Source organism: Lycorma delicatula, chromosome 1 (assembly GCF_047948215.1).
Source record: "Lycorma delicatula isolate Av1 chromosome 1, ASM4794821v1, whole genome shotgun sequence".
Lineage (NCBI taxonomy): Eukaryota > Metazoa > Arthropoda > Insecta > Hemiptera > Fulgoridae > Lycorma > Lycorma delicatula.
Genome location: NC_134455.1, coordinates 361956514 through 361977940, shown reverse-complemented (window position 1 = coordinate 361977940; position 21427 = coordinate 361956514).

Sequence of the window (21427 nt, the reverse complement as noted above, 5' to 3'; positions counted from 1 at the left end):
TATTTTTATTCAGGAACAAAGGATTCAGAAATGTTCAGAAATCACTTAGCCGACCCGAGTGATTATTTCACCAAGATATATAATAAACTTTGAGTAAAATTCTAATTAGATCAACAGGTAAACCGCGAAAATTCCTTGATCAGACAAATATCACAGAAAACACAATCGACTATAATTTTTTTTTTAAATAGTTAAAAATACATTAAAAAAGTAAAAGCTTTTTCCCCTTTAAAAACGTTGGGTTTTTAACTTTTTGCCAGCCTTAATCAAAATAACCGACATTTAATATTATTCACATCTATTTTTAAATTGTTTTGTTTGAAAAATAGATTTTTGTAGAAGAATTTGTTAATTTTTTTATAAGATATACTTTATAACAGTTTTGAAACTACCGGTGTAAAAAATAGAATATTCATCATTTTGGTCAGGGTTGTCATTGCTAGAAGTTTTCTTTTTGTTCTGTTCAACTTTAATTTAAACTATAAAATGTTAAACTTTTAAAATGATGTGTTAAAATCCTACCCAGTATATTTTAACGTTTTGAGTTGCCCCTCAAGAAAAAAAAAAAAAAAAATACATGACCGATATCCATAATAATTATTTAAAATATAAAAAAAATAGTTGTTAAGCTAAAAATATATGAAACTAAAATGAAACTGCTAAATAATTCGAAATTTTGACTGCATTAATGAAGATTTTTTAAGCATATATTTATGAACACTTGAACGGATTAGAGAAAATTCAGGATTTTTTTTTTAATTTTTAAAAAAATTATTCAATTTAATTTTTGATTAATTCGTGGGAAGATTTTTCAAATGATTCGCAATTTATTAAAAACGGCAAGGAAAGTATAAGTCGCTTTCACCTAAGTCAAAATATTGCATCGAGTTACAGGAAAACTGTTCTGTTTTCTGGTTTAACTTATTTTTTTTGAATAAGTGACCATTCTTATCAGCAATACTTATACATTTACAAACAAAAACCACAAGTATAATCTTATCATGTCAAAATATTTGACTTGATTTCAAAAAAAAATATTGCCGTCATGATGATTTATTTTTTTTGGGCAGTGGTGGTCGGGGAGCAACTCAAAAATTTCAATCCGGAAATTTTCCAGATGTTTGTGTGTGTGTGTGTGTGTGTGTGTGTGTGTGTGTGTGTGTGTGTGTGTGTGTGTGTGTGTGTGTGTGTGTTAGGCGTTACCCTCTAAACACCTTATATCTCCAGAACTACTGGACCGATTTTGACCAAACATGGTCTGATTACTTCTATATATGGGGCATTGATTCCATTAAATTTTCATCTAAAAAGGTCAAGGGGAGTGAAGCTGTAGAGCAAGATCATCCTGTATCTCGAAATTTCGCCTAATTAAGGTATTATTTTTCATAGGCATATTTGTTAACAATTAAAAATAATATCTGAAAAAAAAGTTTTTTTTCAAAATTGTACTTCCATTAAAATAGCTAAATTAGTGGCCGAGTGGGTGTACTGGATCGTTAGTACCCTCTGTCACCACAAGGAGCGCTGGTGTAGCACAATTTTTCCCTTCTACCTGTCCTTCCAATATTAAAGCGACTATTCCGGGATGTCTTAGTATGTGGCCTATAAGCCTGTCTCTTCTTTTAACTATATTTTTTCCAAATGCTTCTTTCTTCATCTATTTGTCGCAATACCTCTTCATTTGTCACTTTATCCACCCATCTGATTTTTAACATTCTCCTATAGCACCACATTTCAAAAGCTTCTAATCTTTTCTTCTCAGATACTCCGATCGTCCAAGTTTCACTTCCATATAAAGCGACACTCCAAACATATACTTTCAAAAATCTTTTCCTGACATTTAAATTAATTTTTGATGTTAACAAATTATATTTCTTACTGATGGCTCGTTAAAAAATATAACATTTAAATAATATGAAACTATTTTAAATTAAGTTGTATGTGTTTCTTTGTATAAGCCGTGCATAAGAAAAAGCCGCGTGACGGGAAAGTCCAACAACTGTGCTTTTAGCTGATTTTGTTATTTGAAGTATTCCGACTGTCTCTTTGGAAATCTTTTCCGACAAAAAAGAAGAATTATTCAGTAAGATCAGTAATTCTTTACTTATTTTTTGTAAAGAATTATTCCAGCATTACTCTAAAATTTAATTTTTAATAAAACTTACAAATTGATCTTATTTTAATCAGATATAGCAACCAATATGATTGAAGACTTTCTTCTTATGTCTAACCTCCTGAATTGTTTCCCAGAGGAGCACCCGTTCTTAAAGAACAGAAATTGGAAAGAATTCAATGAAAAATGATAATGGAAACGATAATAGTTGTGTCCTGATATCATAATTCTTATATAGATTTTGGACATCTATCGGAAAACAGGAACAGATATAATATAAAAGAGAAGAATGATATAGATAAATAATATATATGAAAACCAGATAGAATACACGAAAAGGTTACCGATAAGAAAGAAAGGTTTTTAAAATTGTTTTATTCTTTACAACCTTTTAGTATTAAAGTAAAAGAAATGAAAGCAAATAAGTGTCAATCCTCTCTCTAATGCGGCTTTTGGTTCATACCAGATAACTGTCAACATTACTAACTAAAAAAAAGGGAAACCTTCTGATTCGACATTCTTAAACTGCAGAGATACCACACTTTTGGGTTTTTTTACAATACTTTTTGGTTAATTCTCATTATAAATGGTACCGTAATTTTCTTGCACCTAACTATTCTGTTTAATTTTTAAAAAACACATGAAATCTTCTTATTTATGGATAATTTAAATTAATTTATTATTTTAATTATTCTTTATAAAATATGTTTCTTTTTAAATTTTGAAACCGTTAATTTACCTCAAAAGTTTGAAGCCTTGGGAATATCAAATGAAAATTTTGAAGCGTATGAGAGATCTATCGTTTGATCAACAAGATTAAATCTCAGAACCTTCTGTATAAAAGGCTGAAAAGATACTACTCCACTACAGAGGCAGGTAATTTAATTTATGAGTTCAATTAAATTAACAAACTACGTTATTCAAAAATCAAGATGATAATATTTAATTAACTAATAATTAATAAAAAATCATCGATTCAAGTATGATTACTGGTAAAGTTTTACTGTAATAATCTTAAATTTAAGAAAAAAATTATAAAAATTTTTAGATACGCTTTAAGTAATTACTAAATAACTGTGTAATTATTCACGTAAAATGAAATAATTAATTAGATCTCAAATACTTACATTTGTATTTAACTCATTTTTTATTTTATTCCTGATTCCCTGAAAAGGTTTGATGATGTATTCTTTATAAAAAATTTTATTTATAAATTAACGTTAAAAAGACGTTCAAACCTTTAAGAAACACGGAGTTTTCATTTATTTATCAAAAATAAAAATAATGTAGTGTAAATATTTCATTTGCTAAAAAAACAACCAAATGTAAGTAAACTTAAATGAATATTTAAGACAAGATGCACGAATAAAAAAACAAAAAAAATATTAAAAATTCAATTTGTGAATGGGGATGAATCAAAACGGTCTTGAAATTTCTTTTACTTCAACTGTTATTATTATTATTATTATTATTATTATTATTATTATTATTATTGATGTTGTTGTTTCTAAGAGTAATAAAAAATGTACAATGTAAAACACGAAGATAAAATAAATAAAAATAAATTTAGAAATCATTTAATTGAATTAGTTCTGAATTATTTGTTGATAATCGATTTATATTTTATAAATTCACTTTTTTTTTATGCGTATCGCCTTAATGAATAAATAAATAAATATTCTATTCTGACCAATTTTTAATGTGACATCATTTAGATTACGATAGGAAAGGTTATATGTGCTATTCCTCAGATTCAACCGCCCAACCATTTTCCTGAAATATTGATCCTAGAAACAGTTGTGAAACATGTTTAGAGAAGAATTACAAAATACATATTGGATAATAATAAAAATAAATTTGATTAAACTTCATATTAATTATTTAAAATATAAATACAAGGAATAATGTTAAGGTAAACAAAGACATTAAATATAAATAACTACAAAATAATTCATAATTAAAAAAATTTGATGTGGGATTTTGATTTTGATGTAAGATTTTTAAAAAATCGTACATATACATATTTTTTTTAATGAAAAATGCGTAAAATTTTATATTAATTAATAACTTCTGATATTTTTTCTGTTTTTTATTGTTATATAATTATTATTTATCGTAGGTTTTTATTATAATTAGAGGTTAATAATTATTAATAGATCAATATATCAAAATTTAAAAAAAAAGTTAAAAAAAAGGAAATAAAGTCTAATTCAAACTGATGTGCCTTCCCCTGTAAGATCCAAATACTTCATTACTTAAAATTTTGTTTGGCTATAACTCGGGAATCAATGAAATAAGTTATACTTATGATATATCGTTGAAAATCTCTAAATGAGGACTTATTACTGCAGTTAAGAAAATGTCCAAAATCCAAAATGTTTTGGATTTTGTTTTTTTTTTACACTTTTGGTTCAATTGATTGCAGGAAAAAGCGGAGGTGCACAACTATATGTTATATCAGTCCTAAATCCAAAATTTCAACATCCTATGGCTAATCGTTTTTGAGTTATGCGAGATACATACATAAAAAAGATATCACCCCGAAACAACCAAAATGGATTCAGAGATGGTCAAAATGGTTATTTCTATTGAAATCTAAAAACCGCGATCACAGTCCTTCCTTTACTTCGTGCAAGGAAGTAAAAATATACCGCCAAGAAAGAAAGGTACTGGTAGGTACCAACCAAAACAGTATGAAAAAGAACTAAATTCTGACTTTTACTATTATAATAAATTTCTTGTATTTTTTATAACTAAGCTACCATTAATGAGAAAAGTGTCAAGAATTGTGTCACGAATTATTCCTGCGTAAATATTTAACCGATCTGGATGTTGGGTATGTCTATCATTATACGACTGAGGGTTTTCTTAGGATAAGGATTAGTATTATGTCTGTTTATAGACTTATTTAAATTTTTTTAAGTTGACCTCCCCGACCGAACAAACATACAAAAAAGTAAAATATATATTCACTGACGTAGCTCTTTTGTACGACGAAAAATTCCCAAACCGCATTCAATAATATCAATTACAAAAAAAGTTGGAGGGAGTGTAATTTGCATCAATGAGTTGTGAAAAGTAAATTGCACCAATTTATTTTTCAGCTACCCGGTTTTGATCGCTTTAATAATTTTTTTTATAATTCATGATTCCCTTCAATAAAAATCTATTTATGTACTCTTTGGAATAGAGGAAGAAAAAATAGGGTGTTTGAAAATGTTTAATTAATATTATTTAATTTTTTAGTTAGAATTTTAAATAGACTGATTGAGATATTTTTAAACGGTTCAATAATATATTTAAGAATAGAAAAAAATAAGGTACTTCCTCGTAAGCCCAGAATACTGATTTATGTTATACGAAAACAGTTCTTCTGTTTAGTCTGTTAGAAATGGATATTGTTATTTTTTTTAAAGAATAAATGACCATTTTTATAACAAAAATTGGACATTCATACGCGTATAATATATATATATATATATATATATATATATATATATATACACGAGGGTAAAACAATTATTATCCACAATGTATAAATTTATAAATTTTATTGCAATACAAACAGGAAACTTACATGTGCATCATTTTTCAACATAGTCCCCTTGCATTTCAACGCACTTGGTCCATCGTTGCACAAAATTCCTGCTGCCCTCATAAAAGAAGGTTTTCGGTTGAGTTGCGAGCCAGGAATGCACCGCTCTTTACTGTTTCGTCCGAGGTAAATCGATGGCCCCTTAATGTCTCTTTGAGTGAACTAAACAAGTGGTAGTCAGATGGGGCAGGACTATATGGAGAATGAGCCAGTACTTCAAAATTGAGTTTCTAGAGCGTTTCAGCAGTGTGGACAGCAGTATGTGGCCGGGCATTGTCGTGCAACAATACAACACTTTTCGCGTTTGCTTTGAATTGCAGGCTACAGCTTGGCAGTAAGCATCTTACTGTAACGCGCGCTGTTTATTGTCGTGTGCTTTCCTCATAATGTTCCAGTACTGGGCCTTGTGAGTTCCAGAAAACCGTAAGCATCAGTTTTCCTGCAGACGGTTGAGTCTTGAACTTTTTTTTCAGAGCGAATTTGGATGTTTCCATTCCATACTCTGCCGTTTACTCACCAGCTCGTAATGATGATCCATGTTTTGTCACCAATGATGATTCTTCTAAGAAGATGTCCCATTCGTTACCATAGCGATCGAAATGTTTTTGGCAGATGTCCAAGCGCGTTTGTTTATGCAACTGTGTAAGTTGTTTTGGGACCCATCTTGCACGGACTTTATGAAACCCAAGCCTGTTGTGGATGATTTTGTAGGCAGAACCGTGACTAATTTGCAGACGATGTACCACTTCATCGATAGTTACTTGTCTCTCTAAGAAAACCGTGTCACGTGCACGCTCAATATTTGCTTCATTTGTGGCTGTAAACGGTCGTCCGGCTCCTTCGTCTTGCGTAACACTTGTGCCACCATTTTTGAATTTTTCAATTCATTCGTAGACACTCCGTTGCGGCAGCACACTGTTCCCGTACTGTACCGAAAGTCTTCGATGAATTTCGGCCCCTGATACACCTTCCGACCACAAAAAACGGATCACTGAACGTTGCTCTTCTTTAGTGCAAACAGAAAGCGGAGCAGCCATGGTTAATGGCAAGGCAGCGATAATGGAACTAATCTAGCAGTATCAAACCTGCCCAGTCATAACAACAATAAACCACGCATGCGTCATCTACGCAACATGACAGTACTACTAACATAAACAAAAATATAACTATAAAATAATAATTATATAAACAAAAATATAATTGCGGATAATAATTGACTTACCCTCGTACATTCACTACTATTTCTGTTTTCAGATTTCATCGGAAATATCCATTTTGAACATCCCTGAAACCCTTTTGACTAGTTTCGGCGTGACGTATGTGCTTATATATCTTACATAACTCAAAAACGATTAGATTTAGGATGTTGAAATTTTAAATTTAGGACTGATTTAACTTCCAGTTCTGCACCTCCCGATTTGATTGGAATTGACTGAACCAAAAGTTTCAAAATAATACCCAAAATCAAAAAAAAAGAAAAGATTTGGACTTTTTCTTAACTGCAGTAATAAGCCCTTATTGAGCGCTTTGCAACAACATATCACAAGTGCTACTTATTTTTACTGGTTCCAGAGCTACAGCCAAATGTAGTTTAATTAATGATGTATTTGGATCTTACAGGGTAGAATACATCGGTTCGAATCAGACTTCACTCCTTCTTTTTTTTAACTTATTTTTTTAATTTATTATTTCTAAATTTTTATTTTAATTTAAATATATTGATTTATTAATAATTATTTACCCGTGATTGGAAACAAAATTGTAATTAATTATTCAATAATAACAACAAAAAAATTAAATATCCGCAATTATTAGTGAAATAAAATTTTACTTACTTTTAAAAATCTGTATGTGTAGTTTTTTTAGCCATTATTACATATGTCAATTTGTAATAGAATTGGTGAGACATCTGATTATTAATTATTAACTGAAAATTATAATTTAAAATTATAATATTTTTGGATTCTCCAGTTTAATTTTACTCAATTATTCTGGAATTTCTGTTTAAATTTATCTACATTAAAGTTAATCACAGAGTGACTGAAAAATAGACCCTCACAAGCACAACACATACACTGAGGCATAATGCCCAATCTTTAATAAATTGGAAAAAAAATTATTATTTTTTTGTTCATTACTCCTCTGATATTGACGAACAATGTTCTCCCTAAGTCGGAGTTGCTCATCATTTTGTTTGTTATTTTTGCCAATTATTTAATCGCTCTTTGGTTAATAAAACTGTTCTGATCTTAATTTGTGCACACGTTTTCTAATTTTAAATTTTTTTCTCTTTATATTCATCATCCTCTCATAATCTTTGTATTCTATCCTTGGTCTTAAGGTTTTCATCCTCTTTATATTTACCATCTTCTCTTTTATTTTATTTTTCCCTTGGTCTTAACATTTTTTTCCTCTTCATATTCATCTTTTTGTCGATTTTTTGAGATGTATTTCTTCATGTTATCTTTCTCTTTCCTGTATGTTTGTTTTTTTTTTTTTTTTAATTTTTTATTCCTCAAATAATCCAATAAAAACTGAATATTTTACACAGTAAGATCGAAATTAATATTTGGATCCAGTATACAGGAGTTCACTAAACGGAATAGTTTAATTATTATTAACTTTTATTTATACGACTCATCAGAAATCTGAAACTTTTGTTAATCAGCAACTCACGAAGATACGAATAATACTTATCTTTTAGTACGAGTTATAAAATGACTTTTACTCTATCCTAATATTTTATGTTAATAAACGCAAATATTTCAGCAATTATGTAACTAACCACTTTATTAAAGAATTGCCTCACTTTCAAATGAAATAAGTTTAAATAAAGGGTAGCAAAAATGTGTATACGTAATTTAATAGGCGTACTAGGAAGTTATGTGGTATCCACATCAGATTTTTTTTCTATGTTAAAAACGTGTTGTAACTTTTTGAGATCGTTCCAATAAGGTTATATTATACATTATATCTGAAGATATATATGTTTAATAAACTCTTAATATTGATGACATGCTTATTTTTATTAATGTTCTTCAAAGCAAAACAGTATTCATTGTTTCTGTAAATCAATATATTTAATTAATTACATACCAAATCATATTATTTTTATTTCACTCTTTACTACTTCCTCTTATTACTTTTGATTTTGATTAATTCATCCAATAATATCTAATAAATAGTAATTCAAATATAAATACCATCAGTTTCAATTGAATGTACTTTGTTGGAACTTACATTTATCCCCGTAGGATGTAGTACCATACTCTGATTGGTTGATACAGTTTCTAACGACCCATAGAACTTACAAAAATCTACGGTTTAAGTGATTAATTTTCCAATTTATTCCGTTTATTTAAAAGGCTTTTTTTTTATAACATTATTATTTTCAGCCAAAAATGAAATGCAATCTCTAGAGAAAAGACGAGTGAATTGTTTATGTAGAGTGAAAAAAAGATTACAACCTCAGTTTTCAGTACGGTATTCACAGACACAGATCGTGATACACTTCACCACAAAGGAAGAAGATCTGTTTTTTCTTCACTGAAAGTACCATTCATTCTGACGGGCTTAGTGTTCAAGCCGATCAGTCTGAATTCTGTACAAGCTGGGTACTCTAGGGACTTCAATCTCTATACAGTTCTTAGACATGCCTTAAGAGCATTGTACTTTTTACTGTTATTATTATTTTTTTACTTTTCACCTTTTATGTACTAAAAATTTAATATTTTATTTTTCTGATTTGACTATATATTAAAAGATTCAAGACAAATAAGAAAATTATTGAAAAGAAGTATTTGAATTCGTTGTTAAAATGTTTAAAATATTTTATTTATTTATTTTTTAAATACTTATCCACTATCCAGCAGTGGAAAAGTATTTATAATGAACTTTTCTTTATAAAATGAGCATGCATTTTTTCCTTTACAGTACCTACGTAAATTATTAATGTGATTCGCGTAAACCAGCTGACTAAAAAGAGAGACCGATAAGAATGTCGTTCTCAATGTCATACTTAATTCACATCCTGACCCAAGTAGAAGAAAAGACCCGCATTTTGAAGGCCACGGTTCCCGCACCACCCTATCCGTTCATAGCCCTGATGGGGCTAAATTAGAGGTCGTCTTTTAAACCCTCTAAATCTGATAACAAAACACAGTCATCACTTTACCTCTGCCAGGATGCCACCGATGTAAATGCCTCGTCAGTCATTTCCATTAGTGTATTTAAACTGCTATCGTCTCGTATGGCCTCATACACCACGACCACCTGCCATAAGTTATAACTCTCTATCAAATTAACCGATTCCCGGTAGCACGATCCCCGCACTTCACTCTAGCACCGAAAGTTCTACACAAAACTCTTCTATATCTAACTTCAAATAGTCTATGATCTCAAATAACTAATTGATTGAGTCTAAATATTTAATACACAACCAATTTCTGCAGTGAACAGAATAAAAATATCCGCTTTAGAGAAGAATATCACTACATTTCGCTGAGATTCTGACATTTTATATGCGACAGTATAATCTACCCTGTAAAGAAATGAACGGGAAACAGGTACACCGTTTACATTAATTAGTATGCTTGGAATGTATTTTTACTCTTGAGGAAACCCATGTCGTTATTGGAATTGACATAAAGCTCATGTCTGATCGTTTATAACCAACCGTTAATTTTGTGGGGCTGAACATTTATGCAAAGATGTTTAATCACAATTTTCGTAAATAATGTGGCAATTGTGTATCATAGGATTTAAATACAACGTAACAGCTTTTCCATTGTTGTTAATACAGGGAAGGCATCCTATAATTAGAGTTTAACCCTGCTAACAGATAAGTATATTAGTAGGGGCTACTGGTATGTTACGAGGATAAATTGGAAAAATTATAGCATCATCGAATTCGCAATTTTCATGTAGTAGTTATTAAGTTGTTAAATTCAAAACAACGATTACCATTTTTTTGAGGAGAAATTTACTATAAGTTCTTAGTTTCTAATATTGTAAAACATTATTTTTACTTTTATGTAAAAAGCTAGCAGACCCGGAAATTCTTCGCTATTGCTAGTTTTGAGTATAAATGTGTGTATATATATATATATATATATATATATATATATATATATATATATATATATATATATATATAGATTGAATGAACACAACTGAAAGTTTAATAAAACATTAACAAAATGAACATTACGGAACTTCATAAAATGTAACCTTTCCACTTTTCCTTTTCCCCATTCCCCATTTTCCATTTTCAATTTCACGATATGCTCTATTCCCCATTTCCTTCTCCTTTCCCTTTCCTTCCCACGTTTATTTTCCCTTGTTTCCCTTTTCCCTTTCATCTTTACACATTTCTTTTTTTTCTCTTTTCCCCTTTCCATTTCCTTTTCCTGTTCTTTCTTTTTCCCGTTTTCCCCTTTTTTCTTTTTTTTAATTTTCCCGATATTCCCTTTTACCGATTTCGATTTTCCCTTTTCCGATTTGTCCCTATTTCCCTTTCTCCCTTTACCCCCCGCGTAAATCGGTCCAGTAGTTTTTTTTAGTTTATAGCGGACATATACATCAGAAATACTGAAATGGAATCGTAAAATATTTAGTAGAGCGTGTGTTACTTTTACGTCCAACAGATAGCGCTGTTTTTAAAAAAAAACATGTTTTTGCCTGTCACAGTTGTGACGTAATAGGTACGTAAATAGTAGGTATATAAAAACGTATTCGTATGCAACGTTGTGTCAAAATTTCAAAACAATCGGTGAAGAACTTTCGGAGATTTAAGATTTTGAACAAACGAACATTTACATTTTTATTTGTATAGATAAACTGAAATTTTACTCTTACTTAAACTTCATGTATTTTGAATAAAAATATGACCTTTAGTTTTTTTAAGATATGTATCTTAATCTTAATTTAAAATACAGTTTTTATATAAATAAAATATTACATATTTTAAAGTAAATAAGGAAAGTAAATCTTACAGACCAATTGAGGTTAAAAATAAAAATATTTCTCTGCTGTAAAAAAAAAAAGCTTTGAACAAAAATAAATAAAACTGAAGTATAAAGCTTTATTTGTTGAAATATATTATAATACAAATAGAATTTTATATTATTTAACATTTAAAAAAAAAAAAATCTTTTTTCTTAAAAATTAGATTTTGTTTAAGAAACTTAAAACATTTGTGATTTTATCTGATTTTAAAGACAAAAGTTATAAAGTTTAGTACGTAACGTTAATAAAAAATTGAAAATTTATTTATTTTGCACTTTTTTAACTGTTAGTAGAGCTGCCTCAATATGTATAACTGAACGCATTTAAAATTAGTCAAATAATTATATTCATAAAAAAAAAAACTGAACTTTGAAATGCTAGACAAATAAATTCGTTAGATGGATGCGTTTCCAGTAGTTTATTGCGGAATAATTTTCATGGGATTCAAGAATTTTCTTTAAATTCACTTCTGAATTTTTAAATCTCTTCTTTGACGGTAGATATGATATATATATATGAATTATTTTATTTGTAATACATCATAATTTCGAACGCTGAATTTTTATTTTCCCTTCTAGATAGTGCTATAGCAGAGCTATAGTTCCAAAAAGAAAGTATTGTAATCGGCCAAATTTGGACATATACGGTTATCACCAGATCTTAACTTTTTACACCTAAGAAACCCAAAAAACCGGATGGAAATTTACGGGATGTTAGTGTTCGTATGTGTGTGTGTGTGTGTGTATGTGTGTGTGTTAAGTATCGGCCTCTAAATCATCTTATATCTCCAGAACTACTGGACCGATTTTGACCAAATTCGGTCAGATTACCTCTGTATGTTAGGCATTAATGCCATTAAATTTTTAACTTGAAAGATCAATGGGATAAAACTGTAGAGCAAGATCATCCTCAGTATCTCCAGATGTCGCCCAATTATGATCATATTTTTCTTGGACACATGTGTTAACGATTAAAAAATAAAAAATATTTACAAAAAGAAAATTTGCAACCCTTCCCCCAAAAACGCTCTTAACTGCTGCTACATTGTCACGTCACAGGTGAACGGTAGAATGAAATAAATTAATAATATTTAATGTGTAGAAAAGTAATTCGGTCTGGCCGAGTCTGGAAGTCGATCGCCCAGTTGACTCGGTATGTGGTGCGTTAAGCCTCGCGGTTACAGGAATATGTTAACCACACAAACAACAACAACAAGAAATTTGTTTTATGTAAGTTATGAAATTACATTAGTTTAGTTAGTGCTGACCGTCGCCGCTAGTACCGCCACACCCGCAACAATTAAATACGAATGAGCGCGAGTTTTAGTTACAATCACTGAATTCATCGATTGTTTAAATCGAGAAAATATTATATTTTAAAAAAATGATAAATATTTTTAGTTAAGTTGTGTGTATCTGTGTGTAAACCGTGCTTAGAATTAACCCACAGTTGCAGGACGTCCCGGTAAGTGGCTTTAGCCGCGTGACGGGAAAGACCTACAACTGCGTTGTGAGTTGTTTTTTTGTATTCGATAAAATCGTTCATAAGTGGACGCTGTTCTTCGAAATCAGTTTTTAGGAGTGACTTTTATATTAGGATTTTATCATATACTGTTTATTTAACCATGAACCCAAAATAGCATTGCTTGAATTCTGCGTCTAGTTTCTTGCTTGCGCTTATGTCGGATGTGGTTTTTCCAATTAAATTTTTTATTCAGATAAAAACCAAGATATTTAGCGGTGGCTATGTATGGGAAATGTTCATCGTTGTAACAAATATTAGAAGAGGGTTATCGAGAATAATTGTAATTATATGAAGTATGGTATTACATGAAATTAGTTTAGTATATTATATTAGTAATATGAAAAGGCAGTATTATCTTAAAAGTTTTATTATTCTTTCATGAATTTGTAATAGATCAATAATAAATATAACGTACTATTTATACGCTACCTTTAGTGATGGATTCTAGCTAGTACCCTCTGTAATACTGAATAACTGATCTGAAATTTAACAAAAAAAAAACTAGATTTTAGAAAGAAATGATCGAAAATTTAAATAAAAAGTGTGGTTCTATTTTTTTAAATTTTAAAAATATAGCCGGCCTCCGTGGCGCGAGTTGTAGCGTCTCGGTCTTTCACCCGAAGGTCCCGGGTTTGAATCCCGGTCAGGCATGGCATTTTTCACACACGCTACAAATCATTCATCTCATCCTCGGTGTAGTAATGCTTAACTGCGGATCCGGAGGTTAAACAGAAAAGAAAAAGAAAAAAACTTTTAAAAATAAACCAGGATGTGAAACACTGTCAAAATACGTGAGAAATAACCAAATACGCTGCGAACGACATGTTATGTTTTTTAAGTTGGTTGTTAATATGGTTTACGATTCAGTGAAATGGCTCTAATTTTATCTATAAAAATGTTTTATTTAAAAATATTTACTTTGAAAAAAATATATTTTTACATTTCTATTCTATCAAATTTACATTATTCTATTATTTTGTATTATATGAAATTACACATGATCATATTATAATTAAAAGAAAATATTAAAAAAACTTCGTATTAAATGGAAAGTATTTATATATTATTTACTTCCTGGCAATAGCCGCTGCAAAAGCTACAGTTATAAGAACCACGTTTTTAAAATTATAGGTGTGTGAATTTTTGTAAAATCTAGCGGTTTAATTAACCCATCAACCAAAAAACAAAAAAAAATTCCCAAAGAAAGGATGTTTACAATGTTGGCCTTTCTTTCTTTTTTTCCTGTTTAGCATCCGGTAACTACCGTTTAGATAATACTTCAAAGGATAAATGAGGATGATATGTATGAGTGTGAATGAAGTGTAGTGTTGTACATTCTCAGTTCGACCATACCTGAGATGTGTGGTTAATTGAAACTCAACCACCAAAGAACACCGGTATCCACGATCTAGTATTCAAGTCCGCTTAAAAATAGCTGGCTTTACTAGGACTTGAACGCTGGAACTCTCGACTTCCAAATCAGCTGATTTTGGAAGACGCGTTCACCACTAGACCAACCCGGTGGGTCTTACAATGTTGGCCTGTACTGCGCATTCTCCACTTTTTCGGCGATATACTCTGTAGGCCACGTAAAAATCTTGAGAAGCCAGTCATACAGGAAAAAATAGAGGGTAGCAGTTCGCGCGGAAGACCGTCGAAAAGATGCCGGACTAAATTGAAGAGGTAACTGAAGAAACGTTGATATAATTGACAGAGGATACTGAACTATGACGGGAAATTATCAGCGGGATATGAACCGGGTCACCGTCTCTCAGACATGAAAAGAAGGATCATTGATGATTTGAAGCTTCTATTACATATTTTCAAAACGGAAAACACTAAAAACTCATGAAACCGATAAAAATATTTGTCTACATAAGTACTAGTCTCCGATCCGAAAAGGGGATACGGCTGTAAAAAAAATGATTTTTTTTTCTTAGACTTTCCTTAATATTTCTAAACCGGTTTAGTTGTATTAGCTTTTAACGCTGTACAGATTGATAGATAAGGTGATAACCGATTTCATAAGTTTTCTTCTAATAACACTAAATAGATTTTGCATTAAACGTCAAAATTAAAATAAAATGTTTACTTATAATGAAATTAAACAACGGATGCAAATTTTTTTTGTTTTTATTTTGTGTAATGAATATGTCTTGCCCTCCTAGATTAAATTTATTTTCTGAAATTTGTCTATTTATTTCTATTATAAGTTGGAGATTTAAATCTATTTTTTTTTTTGCTCTGCTTGTTATAGAATTATGATTTTTTTCTTTGACTCAGAATGATTTATTTTCTGGTAATTTAGTTTTAATTAATTTATGTTGTGTTCAAAAATATTTTGTTTTATTTACCAGTGTTTTCCTATTTTGTTTTTTTTTTTATTATACCTGATTTGTATTTTTTATTTTGTTTATTAAAAATTTTTATTTGTGATATCAAAAATTTTTTTAAGTATAGGCTATGTTTTTTTGCTATAATCTTTTATATTTTGTAATGAAATTATGCAATCCTTTTTCGAAGTTTTTCCTGATTAATTTATTCGTTTTATATTAAAACATTTTACAATGGTTTAGTAATAAATGTTGGCTCAGATTTAATTCACTGAATAAAATACTTGAGCGTACTCTCACATATATAAGCGTCATATACTGATAAGTAATGTATGTGATGTGCACTAAATCATATGGGTTTTTGTATTTCTTACTTTACTGATACATCAATGGATAAATGAGATTGACGTATTCTCAGAAAGGTTTCAAACAATAGTTTAATCATAAGAGAAAACATGAAGCTGATAAAGTTCCTACTGTATGCTAGATAATTATGAAAAGAGAGAGAATATGAATTCTCATAACATGAGGTGGTATAAAGAGAGAGAGAATGAGATATATACACACATATATATATATAGATATATTGAAGTGTTTTGATGTTTCTAGGCTTTACAAACATGACGTAGTAGCTAATGTAAAGAGGAGAATAGAAGCATCTTGTGGCAGAAGATAAAGGATGAGGAAAAGAGGAGAGAGGATGTTTACTGTTCTACTGCTTGTTCAAATACTGTCGTCACTAAAACATCAATACAAGTTCCTCTGCAACAACAAAATAAATGTGAAAAAGAACAAGATCTCATCTTGTACAAATAATTTTTTTTTTTAAATCTTTCATCTTGTATTTATCAATGTATTTATTACGTTTTTTTTTTTTTAAATATAATTTCTATAAATCTATATTTTTAAATATTGTTTCTAATGTAATCTAGAATTTAACTAACTCATGCGAAACGACACCGGAATAGAAAACCACAAAGTTTAAATTCAAAGGTTCTGAATTCCTAGTTTTAACCTTAATTCCCTACGCTGACGAGATTTGTGGGAAAGGGATAGGTGAAGTTTCTACCCGTATAGCATTATAGTATTTGTTCACTGATGCAGATATCTGTGAGTGTGTGTGTGTGTGTGTGTGTGTGTGTGTGTGTGTGTGTGTGGATGTGTACACATTTATATCAGTACACTAAGATAATAAGTTATATAAATTAGTATTTAGTAATGAATAATTTACTCTTCATTGATTTAGATATCTGGGTGGAAACTAGTGACGTAAAGGATAATTAAAAAATTAAGTAATTAATTTAATAATAAAACAAGTTATTAAATTAAAATACTTTTAAAGAAAAAAAAACCTTTATAAACGATTAAACACAGAAATTATAATCATTAAAAAGTAATTGAATGAAAATCAGAGTAATTCCTGTAAAAAAAAAAAATATATAATGATTCTTATTTTAATTGTTACTGGTGTGGGAAAAAAGTCACAATGTTTACTAGTAAAATTATCAACTTCAAACGTCTACAAAAAAGACGAGCAAGAAAAGAATTTTCGTTTGAACTTTAAAAATACGGTTCAAAATAATTAAATGGTGAAAATAATACTAGAGTTAACTTGTTGAAATTAATTAAATATGTACGCAGTGTCAGTACTAAAATTATGTTCTAATTACTCTTAATTTTTTTTTTTTAAGAAATGAACGGTTTTTTTGCTCAGTTTATAGTAATATGAAAAAATAACTAGTATTTTCTACAATAAATACTGATAATGTGGTCAAAATTTTCTAAAAACTCGTACTAAAACTATAAACTTATCTATTTGAATTTCAATATACAAATTTAATAAAGTCTGACAATCTTTAAATTACTTTCCAACAGTTGAAATTTATTAAATGTTCCTACCTTTGAACTATTTTTCACACAAAAAAAAAATTGTAAATCAAAAGGATAAATGAGATACAGTTTTAAAAGACCATTTATAAAAATCAATTTTTGAATAAGAAGTATGTATATAATTACAAATTTTATCTACAGTTCCTCTTAAATGACTCTTCGATAATGAAACATCTTGACTATGTAGGGGAAGACACCCGTCTTATGATAAATTCCAGTCGCCACACCACCCCTTTGTTCTTTCTTCTCATGGGCTTCCCTATAAGACATCTTCCAGACCTTCAAATCTGATTACATCTCTCAATCATCATTTTGACCTCAGTCAAGATGCCACCGATACAAATGCCTTGACAGACATTTCCATCAATTAAAACAAAAACTACAATGTTGCCTTCGTATCAACGCTTGTCAAGTTACATACTCCTTTTTTTTTTGTCTTCAGTCATTTGACTGGTTTGATGCAGCTCTCTAAGACTCCCTATCTAGTGCTAGTCGTTTCATTTCAGTATACCCTCTACATCCTACATCCCTAACAATTTGTTTTACATATTCCAAACGTGGCCTGCCTACACAATTTTTTCCTTCTACCTGTCCTTCCAATATCAAAGCGACTATTCCAGGATGCCTTAGTATGTGGCCTATAAGTCTGTCTCTTCTTTTAACTATATTTTTCCAAATGCTTCTTTCTTCATCTATTTGCCGCAATACCTCTTCATTTGTCACTTTATCCACCCATCTGATTTTTAACATTCTCCTATAGCACCGCATTTCAAAAGCTTCTAATCTTTTCTTCTCAGATACTCCGATCGTCCAAGTTTCACTTCCACATAAAGAGGCACTCCAAACATATACTTTCAAAAATCTTTTCCTGACATTTAAATTAATTTTTGATGTAAACAAATTATATTTCTTACTGAAGGCTCGTTTAGCTTGTGCTATTCGGCATTTTATATCGCTCCTGCTTCGTCCATCTTTAGTAATTCTACCTCCCAAGTAACAAAATTCTTCTACCTCCATAATCTTTTCTCCTCCTATTTTCACATTCAGTGGTCCATCTTTGTTATTTCTACTACATTTCATTACTTTTGTTTTGTTCTTGTTTATTTTCTTGCGATAGTGTTTGCGTAGGACTTCATCTATGCCGTTCATTGTTTCTCCTAAATCCTTTTTACTCTCGGCTAGAATTACTATATCATCAGCGAATCGTAGCATCTTTATCTTTTCACCTTGTACTGTTACTCCGAATCTAAATTGTTCTTTAACATCATTAACTGCTAGTTCCATATAAAGATTAAAAAGTAACGGAGATAGGGAACATCCTTGTCGGACTCCCTTTCTTATTACGGCTTCTTTCTTATGTTCTTCAATTGTTATTGTTGCTGTTTGGTTCCTGTACATGTTAGCAATTGTTCTTCTATCTCTGTATTTGAACCCTAATTTTTTTTTTAATTCTGAACATTTCATTCCAGTCTATGTTATCGAATGCCTTTTCTAGGTCTATCAACGCCAAGTACGTTGGTTCTTTAATCTTCTTTCTACTATTAATCTTAGGCATAAAATTGCTTCCCTTGTCCCTATACTTTTCCTGAAACCAAATTGGTCTTCTCCTAACACTTCTTCCACTCTAAATAACATACTCCTATACTAAATAAACCCCATACATCATTAACCGCCCCCGTGCCTAATCTAACCAAAATCTAACCAATAGATATTGCTTCAGAAGATGAGATGAATAATTTGCAGCGTGTGTGAAAATGGACTGGGATTCAAACCCGAGCTATTGTAATATTATTATTAAAAGTTATGTAAACCAAAACAAAGTCTTCAAAAGTCCATAAATCGATATTTATAAATTTTCACCGGCTCCCCTATTCCTAATATTGCTCCCAAAGTATTTTTTTTACTGCTATGACAAGGAAGACACTAAAAAAATTTGGTTAAAAATTATGCACTTATAAAATAATACCTTTCTCAATTTTTCGGAAAGAGGGGAATTTTGGAGAATTATTTATTTTTTTTTAAGGTTATGATAGTATGTACGGATGTACTTACCTAATTGATATAAAGTGAAATTATGTTTACAAAAAGGTTTTCAGAAAATTTACCCAAATAAACTACGTTATATCTATCCCACCACTTGCAAACATTGACCAAAAAATTGCTTTATATACACGAGTCTCTGTACAAAATTGCATCAAGCTCGGTTTATCCAGTCAATAGTTATTAAGCTTCAAACATGCCAAGACATGTACAGTACGAATATTATTGCTTGATTTTTTTTTTTTGAGTTCCTGGATCATATAGCTAGAAGTATGGTGCCAGGAAATTAAAAATTATTTTGTTTAAAAAAAAAGATTACTAAATCAGCAACATAAATTTTGTTTTTAAAAATTTTGGACACTAAATTTGTTGTTTAAAAATTCATGTAATATTTTTTTTTTACTTACATACCGACGGACTATTATTACATGTTATGATAAAAATTAACGCATGAAAATTTCTGTGAATGATCAAATATTTTTTTTTAATTTACAAAAAAGTACCGAAAAATTAAATTCGAATTACTTGAAAAATATTTCAAATTTGTTAAACAATTGTTTAAAATAAAATATTTGTTTTAATAATTGTTAAATTTAATTTTCTATGTTTGACTGTTGAAAATTATTTAAGGGTTCACATATTTTACTAACACTGCATAAAATAATTAACAGATAAATACATTTTGAAGATCGACATTATAGTTCTATTTTAGGAAGGCCTATCCATCTCAGCAGGCTTTTTCTTTAGTATAACAAACGCAGAGATGCTATTTGTCATTACTTACTGAATGAGTTATTTAAGGGTGTATTGTTTTATTTTTAATCAATATGCTACCAATAAACAAGATTAATAAATATTAAAATATACAGACAAAAATATTTCTACGTACAATATTTTGAAAGGTTAAAAAGAGGTAATATTAATTCAAAATGTATATATGCCTAGGTAAATAAATCTTGTAAATTTAACTTTTACATTCATAGAATCATAGCTATGTGGCAAGAAGGAAAGTATGATAATCAGTGTAATAATGGGAGATGAGTTTTTTCATTACTCGACGTTTCACGACCCAGAGACCCCAAAAAATAAAAAAGGTGGAGGAGTAATGTTCGTACATACGTATCTACGTGTAGTAGAGTGTTTGAAGATTAATAACTTTTGACTGGGTAAGACGATTTTGATTAAATGTGGCATAGAGACTCGTCTATACGGGTCAATATTTTGGTAATACTTTGGGGTAATTACCTCTAATAGAAAATAAACTATCTACTAAAGTTGATTTTTTAAATAAATTTAAAAACGCTGACAATACAGTTGTAGGATATTCACGCCATGCGGCTGTTTTCTGACGCGCGGCTTACACACACACAGACACACAACTTAATTTTAAATATTTAACATCCAAAGAGATCTTCAAGAAATTGGCTGGAGTGTTGAGGACGCCTGTGATAAAATGAAAATTAACTACGCACTTCAGAACAATAGATTCAACGTTAAAAAATTAGAAAAGCATAATAAAGTGGAGGTCACAGACGATATCGGGAAGCAACGATCCGATAGAATGAAGAAATACTGGGAAAATAATAAATACTGGCAAGACTAATACAGAAATTCAAGAAAAACTGTAATATGGATGACTAAAATAATCCAATGTGACCTTAGAAGAAAAAAAATTATTTTTTGTTTATTTAATTCAGTGATTCTAACTAAAGCGCGCGCGCATACAGTATTTCATTCGTGCGGGTGTGGCGGTACTAACGGTCATTTTAAATACTTTCGTATGGTTTAAATATTATACATTTCTTTATTTCTACCGCTCACCTGTGACGTTACAACGTAGCTGATGCCGGAAGCTAAACTGAAAATGAAAGAAAGACGACGACAGCAGCCGTATATCATTGCTACCCTAGCCCACCTTATGGAGAG